This window comes from Mandrillus leucophaeus, unplaced genomic scaffold, assembly GCF_000951045.1.
Source record: "Mandrillus leucophaeus isolate KB7577 unplaced genomic scaffold, Mleu.le_1.0 Scaffold223, whole genome shotgun sequence".
Classification (NCBI taxonomy): domain Eukaryota; kingdom Metazoa; phylum Chordata; class Mammalia; order Primates; family Cercopithecidae; genus Mandrillus; species Mandrillus leucophaeus.
The window spans coordinates 2,581,001-2,589,347 of NW_012102288.1; positions in this window are offsets into that span (position 1 = coordinate 2,581,001).

The window sequence follows — 8,347 nt, forward strand, 5'->3', positions numbered from 1 at the left end:
GGGGGTGGGGTGGGGAGGTCTATTTCGGAAGAATCCAGTGCATGGTTTATTAGCTGGACCGAGGAACCGAGAGGTGCTGGATGGCATTTGTGGGGAGCGAGCAGCCTAATTTGTTTTAAATAGCGGGACCCGTGGCAGGAAGTGCTTCATAGAATTGTACGGAAGAGCTGTTGTTGCTTGTCAGGTTTCGTAACTCGTTCTCTTAACCGCTTGGCAGATAACCTGTTGGTCTGCACTTGTTTTGCTTGCACGTCTCAGCCAAAAGCATTTGGTGCAGAATCTACAGATGGAGACAGGCGGTTTTGCATTAGATGGCCGTGGACAAACGTTTTAGCCTTACATTTGTGGTTTGGGACAAGCGGGTTACTTTTCTAGTAGCTCAGACACTGCCTGGGATTCTCCAGAAAACTCTGCACTTGAAAGGGAAATGTTACTCATTTTCCTTTTAGATTTTTACCCTAGATTCTAACTTCTTATTGCCAGAACTTTTTCTGTACTGTTTCTCTTTTTGCATTTTCGCTTCTATTTCTAATTGAAGACAAAGGGAAAATTTTTATTGATACAGATAGGTAATGTTACAGAATGTAATACAGAACTTCGCTGAAAAGTGACAGTAGAAGGTATACTAAAATTTGATAAGTTTTTCAAGAAAAATATCTTGTAACTTCAGATATTGACCTCGCCTTGACTCAATTTCCTTGTCTATAAATGGGGGTTTTATGTGGCAGAATCATTGTGGATTTCAAGAGATAATACAAATGAGAGCCCAGCATTGGGTCTGCCAAATGGTGGTTTGAAAATGTTTCCTTCTCCTTCCCTGAAATCAACAGAACTTCTTCTTGGTTACAGACCTTAAGTTTTGAATGTTCGATGTTTGCAAGAATTTTCTTTTTCACTACCTCCTCTTTTGCTCGCTGCATAATCGTTGCTTGTCTTCCTGCTTCTAGAGGTGAGCATCCATCCTTGGGTGTCTCATTTCCAGCTTGAATTACACAAATCAAAGCAAAACTGTTTTCTTTTTTTAAGGGTAACTTTGGTGCCTAAGTGGGTAGTTAGTAGAGAGTGTGAAAAGAGAGTTTTACCTCTTTCTTTCCTGGCTGCATTCCTCTCTCCTAAAACATTTTGTAATTTTTTTTTTTATTCCTCCTCTTTGCCTGCCAGCTCTTCTGTTATCAGAAGGATAATCCTCTCATTAGTTACCCATAAATAAATCTTTCCTTGAATGCTTTCTATGTCAGGTACTTATTAATACACACATGTACCTAAATGGTTGCTTTCCACACGTAATTCTTGTAACACCCCTGTGAGGTTTTATCCCCTAGTTGTTTTTTAAGAATTGAGGAGTACAATGAAGACACATGCACACATATGTTTATTGCAGCACCATTTACAGTAGCAAAGACTTGGAACCAACCCAAAGCCCATCAATGATAGACTGGATAAAGAAAATGTGGCACTTACACACCATGGAATACTATGCAGCTGTAAAAATGGATGAGTTCATGTCCTTTGCAGGGACATGGATGAAGCTGGAAACCATCATCCTCAGCAAACTAACACAGGAACAGAAAACCAAACACTGCATGTTCTCGCTCATAAATGGGAGTTGAACAATGAGAACACATGGACACAGGAAGGGGAACCTCACACACCCGAGCCTGTCGTGGGGAGGGAGAGCATTAGGACAAATACCTAATACACGCAAGGCTTAAAACCTAGATGATGGGCCGGGTGCGGTGGCTCTTGCCTGTAATCCCAGCACTTTGGGAGGCCGAGGCGGGAGGATCTGGAGGTCAGGAGATCGAGACCATCCTGGCTAACATGGTGAAACCCCATCTCCACTAAAAATACAAAAAAAAAAAAAAAATTAGCCGGTGTGGTGGCAGACACCTGTAGTCCCAGCTGCTTGGGAGGCTGAGGCAGGAGAATGGCCTGAACCCGGGAGGCAGAGCTTGCAGTGAGCCGAGATTGTGCCACTGTACTCCAGCCTGGGCGACAGTGTGAGACTCCCTTTCAAAAAAAAAAAAAAAACCTAGATGATGGGTTGATAGGTGCCAGAAACCACCATGGCACATGTATACCTATGTAACAAACCTGCACGTTCAACACATGTATTCCAGAACTTTAAAGTGGAAAAAAAAAACAAAAAGAATCTCAAAAGAATCTCTAGGATTAAGGCCTAGAGATGACAAGTGACTTGTCCAAATTCCTGTAGCTGTGTCTCCGGCAACATCTCTGCTCCTTCATATATCCCTGTGCTGCCAGGATTATTTGTCCGGTGTGCTCTGTGCCATTATGTAGCACGGTTACTCCATAACTTAGATTTTTATCTAACCTGTGTTTAAAGGTTCTTGTTAATCCATCCAAGACTAACAATTTATTGTCTCTTAAATCTGTCTAAAATCTATTCCCTTCCTTGTAGCCCACACTCGATTCATTTTTTAAATTAACTCCTTGACTTCTCAGTTACTGATTATGGATGTGAGGGGCTAGATACAAAGATGAATGACAACAGTTCGTGATTCCAGAGGGTTTCCTGATTTAATATATACTTTAAGCCCTGTATACACATATTTAATCTACACCTTGGACCAAAAGAGAGTCAGAAGCAGATATCTGGGAAACTTGTGTCTTTATATCTGATAAAGCTTCATGGCAGAGCTATCCATGTTAGATGTATCAGGGCCTAGCACTCCTGAATTGGTCAGGATGCTTTTGGTGCAAGAAACAGAAAACCCAACTCAGACTTACCTGTGCATCTGACCTGAAAAGTCCTGAGGGCAGGACTTTTGCTCCATTTCTCTGAAGTCCCCTCACATGTCTGTTATGTCCCAGGCTGATTTTCCAAGATGACCGACAGCAACTGCCACCGTAATCTCACATGGGGATTTCTTGACTTCCTACCAGCCTCCAAAGAGGGTGCCTTAAGATGATTGACTTAGGCCTTGGTTACTTGAAGCAGTAACTGGAACAGTGGACATTTGATAAGCTGATAAGCTGAAGGTCCATCCCAGAATCAGGGAAGTGGAGTTAAATCTCCTCAGCTAGCTACTTCACCTTTAAGAAGGGCCTGCAGAACACAGGAAGTCAGCTACAGTGTCTATTGTAAGGACCGAACGGATGATTGGATTAAACGAAATTGACTTGAATTAAAATTAGAATTTAGCCTTATGTTTCATAAAGGACTCTTAGTTGATAGGCAGGAATAGGAGGGCATGCATTCTAGGCAAGAGGGAGTTTGGAGAGTAAGCTAGTGTGGAATCATTGGGCAAAAAGCAAATAGCACAATTGGCAAAAGCTGGTTTAGGAGGCAGGAGTGGAAGAAAAGGCGAGAAAGGCAAGTTATTGATGTAATAATAATAATGGCTAACTTTTACTGAGCTATTGTATGTTAGACCTTGCACTGAGCCCCTCACAAGGACTTACTTCTATTATTAATGAATGCTACAGCATTCCCATTTTACAGGTGGAAAGAGGCCCAGAGTTTAGACATTTGATTTGAGGTCACGAAGCATTCCAACTTAGATCACCTTGACACTCTGGCCTGCTCCTTCTCCTAAGGTGTTTGGTAGAACCAATAAGCTTTTGAATGACAGTGAGGACATTCTGAGTGCTGTGCTCCAGAAAGACAGGTTAGAGTGTAGGGTGGATTGGTGTGGATTTGTTAGAGATGGCAGGACATTGAAAAGCCCTGACCTGAAGCCACAGCCATGAGCACAGACTGGAGAGAGGTAATTGTGGGAGACTGTTTCCAGGATAAGACCTGAGGACCAATTAGATCTGAGGGACAGCAAGAGGAGGGGTACTCTTTCAAAGAGAAGAGGGAGCTTTGTAATCAGATGGAAATAGCCCCACAGCCTAGATAGATATCCAGACTAGCCATTTCTTCCAATTCCTCCTCTTCACAGCCAACCTTTGTCTTTTTTGGTTGGCTTTCTGCAAGAACGTGTTTCCACCACATTTCATCTATTGTCAGCTTTTCACATTTCACATCTGGGTAGAAGTGGAGCTTATAATCAGTGTCATCTTAAAATCACTGCAGGTAACTTTCCACATTTTAATATTACAGAATTGGGATGCCTCCTACACTTGTCCCTGGTGAGAAGAGGAAAGCCGCAATATTACCAAAGGTGGTGCAGCCAGATGCTGGCAGAGCCAGGCTTCTGGGCTTCTTCCACCAACTGGGTTACCTCTGCTTACATAATAGATGTTAAAACACACATAGCTTCACGTGATAGGTTTATAGTAAAGCACATACATGTTTGTGTGTTTATTAAAACTGAAATAATTTGAGAAGATTGGAAGGCATGATTGTTTAAGTAGGGTCCCTCATTCTTGTATAGAATCTGGCTGCCTTGGTTTCTTGTCCTAACTTGAAGAAAATCAACTCTGAGCATTGGTCTCTTTTCCTTTAAAAATGAAAGATTAAATTTTATTTTCATTTTGCCTAGAGCAAATTTTTATTTTTTTATTTTATTTTTTATTTTTTCTTTGTTTCTGTTTGGCCAGGGATAGAACATGAAAGTGAGATCATTTAGATCTTAGAAAGATAGATGTTGGCTGGGCACGGTGGCTCAAATCTGTAATCCCAGCACTTTGGGAAGCCATGGTGGGCGGATCACTTGAGCTCAGGAGTTTGCGACCAACCTGGGCAATATGGTAAGACCCCATCTGTACAGAAAACACAAAAATCAGTTGGATGTGGTGGTACATGCCTGTAGTCCCAGCTCCTTGGGAGGCTGAGGTGGGAGGATGTCTTGAGTCCAGGAGGCGGAGGTTACAGTGAGCTGTGATTGTGCCACTGCCCTCCAGCCTGGGTGGCAGAGCCAGACCCTGTCCCAAAATAAAGAAAGAAAGAAGGAAAGGAGGGCAGGAGAATGTCAGAATTTGTGATGGAGATTGCAGCAGTAGCAAGCTGCTGGCTTTCTCTTTATGAGATTAAAACATAACTGCTGGAGATGTTTTGGCCTATCCTGACCTGATTTTCAGTTTCTACAATAGGAACCCTCACCCCCAACCCCAATTTCAACCCGTAAATGTTATTACCACGCTTTTTGGTTCCTACTGTCATGTTTGCTCCATGGTAACGTTTTTAGTTGACTTGTAGGCATTCACTTTGAGAATTGTGTAGCCCCTGGATTTAAAATATTCATACTTGGTGACCTTTTAGAAAGACTAAATTCTCACTCTTCTCCTCCATCCTCTTCTGCCAGTTCTGTGTGAAGTACAGTTGTAATTGCATTCAGGCATGAGTATGTCTTAGTATTCCTTATTATTAGGTTGGACTTTTGTGCCTTTTATTTGATGTCTGCTTGCTAACTGGGATTTAGGAAATAATTTCTGATTTATTTTAAGAGTTTTAGTGTTGATACTGGCATGCTTTCTCTAATTGGGAGAATAACAATTTTATTGAAATATACCTGTGATTTTAAACTGTAATCTTTATGGTTATATTAGGTAGGCACCGTCTTGCGAGCACAGACTAATTATAGGTTCCATCTCTGTTAAGTTCCACATTTACCTCATCCTTTTCCTCATGTCAACAATTTCATCCTGTCAGAATTAATCTCTTATAAGCCCATGCTGAACAGGCCTAATTAAAGCCATGCTGGTGAGTTGGCCACTCGGGTCTGTGTTTTATGAGTTTCTGAACCCCAGAGTACTTGTTCCTCTTTGGTCTTGGCACAGCAAATGCTACAACAAAGTGAGTGTTATGAATTTCTCCTTCCCCAAAGAATAGTTCTTATGATACCAAATTCAGTAATTATTCATTTGCTTCCCTGAGAGTTTGAAAATGTGGTGTTTCTCCCTAGGGGTAGTATTCAGGGTACTTTTGCTTCAGTCTTTGGCAGAAGAAATAATACTACAATATTTACAGAAGTCGTTGACGCCTCCATCAGCTGTTACTTGTTATAAGCATCTCTGTGAAAATTTGAGTTTGCTTCTGTCTGAACTTCTGCATATTTATCTCTTATGGATCTGAGGTTCATTTAAAAGAATACCTTCTGTACTACTTTTAAGTAAGGACAGCTGTAGGAAGCAGATTGGGTTGGCAGCCATGCACCTATGCCGGGTTCCATCTCTGCCACTTAATGGCTGTGTGGGCTTCAGCAGGTAAGTCACTCTACCTCTTTGAGACCCTAGGATCTATCTAGAACTTGGAAGGTGATAATCCTGTGCCTACTGTGGAGGGTGTTAAAACTATCAGTATTGTACATGAAAGTTAGGTGGGGCACTGACTTAATTTGATTAGCATAGTAAAAACATCTGTTATATAGGATATTTATTGAAGCATTGTTTTTAATAGCAAAAGATTGGAAGAGTTAGTAGACTAAATGTCCTTAAGAAGAGTGAATTGTGCTACAGCTGGGCAACGGAATATTCTACAAATTTTAAAGAGAACAAAGCTGTTCTGTGGGTAGTGAATATAGGTGCTTGGTACCACATAATAGGCACTTTTTTGAAGTGTTCAACTTATATTAATTCATTATGGCTTCACAAAAGCGCACGAGTTTGGGACCCCAATTTTACAGATAAGGAAAGTAAGATAAAGGTTAAGTCACTTGTTCAGATATCCACAGCTAGTAAGTGGCAGAGCCAGGATTCAAACCCAGGCAGACTGGCTTAGAGACTCTAATCTTGGCCACACTGCTATGCTGTACACCTGTCAGACCTAAGTAGTGATCTTTGTATTTGAAGCTTTAGATACATGAGAGGAAACAAGGTTGAGTTTCTTATTCATCATTATATTCTGGGAGGTTGACGGTATAATCAACATATAGCTTCTGTTGACAGTAACTAAATAAAGGTTTAGATAAAGAAAGCTAATAGGGAATAACATTTATGATCAGTACTTGAAAGGGTGACCATTTGTTTCTTCCATTACTCCTTATTTTAGATAATTTGAACTTAAACCTCTTTTTGGGAGAAAATCAGAAGTGTAAACACTGAATGGCTTATAATTGTTAGTATAAGAAATCAGTGTTCACTAGCCTGACTGGTCTAGTGTGGCTGGATTAGTGTGACTGGTCAAGGCCATCCAGCACTGGTTTCCTTACCTGGTCCTAGCCCCATCTGGGTTTGATTTACAAGGTATATATGCTCAGAGAAATGCAGACTGGAAGGGAAGGACACCCAGATTCTCTAGGGAGCCTCTTTCTCCAGATTGCCTGATCTCCCTTGGGTGAAAATGTAAGTCAGGTGTACAAGTTATACAAGTCATATATAGCTTGACAATGGGAATACTTTTTGAGAAATGTATCCTTAGGCAATTTTGTTGTTGTGTGGTCATCATAGAGTGTTCTTACACAAACCTAGATGGTTACCACATACATAGGGCGTATGATATACCACATTGCTCTTAGGCTACAAACCTGTACAGTAAGTTACTGTACTGAATACTGTAGCCAGCTGTAACACAGTGGCAAGTATCTGTATATCTAAACAATGAAAAGTTACAGTAAAAATACTAAAGATAAAAAATGGTACAACTAAGTAGGGCACTTGCTGTGAATAGAGCTTGCAGGACTGGAAGTTGCTCTGGGTAAGTCAGTGAGTGGGGAGTGAATGTGAAGGCCTAGGACTTTACTGTACACTCTAGACTTTATAAACCCTGTTCACTTAGGGTACATTAGGTTTATAAAAAATATTTTTCGATTAGGCGTGGTGGCTCATGTCTAATCTCAGCACTTTGTGAGGCTGAGGTGGGGCCAGGCATTTAAGACCAGCCTGGGCAATATTACAAGACCCCATCTCTACTTATTTAAAATAAAAGGTGTTTTAAAAATATATATTATTTTAATATATATTTTTCCTTAATAAACTGTAGCTTATTGTAACATTTTTATTTTATAAACTTAAATTTTTTAAACTTTTTGACTCTTGTAATAATACTTAGCTTAAAACACAGGCTGTATGGCTGTACAAAAAATATTTTCTTTCTTCGTATCCTTATTCTTCAAGCTTTTTTTCTCCTTTTAAAGTTTTTTAAATTTTTTTTTGCTAAAAACTGAAACACACACATTAGCCTAGGCCTATACAGGGGCAGGATGATCAGTGTCACCGTCTTCCATCTCCACATCTTGTCCCACTGGAAGGTCTGTAGGGGCAGTAACACGCACAGAGCTGTCATCTCCTATGACAACAATGCCTTCTTCTGGAATACCTCCTAAAGGACCTATCTGAAGCTGTTTCATAGTTAACTTTTAAAAATACATAATTAGAAGGAATACACTCTAAATTAATGACAAAAAGATATAGTATACTAAATACATAAACTAATGACATAGTTGTTTATCATCAGCATCAAGTATAATGTACTGTACATAGTTTTATGTGTGATACTGTT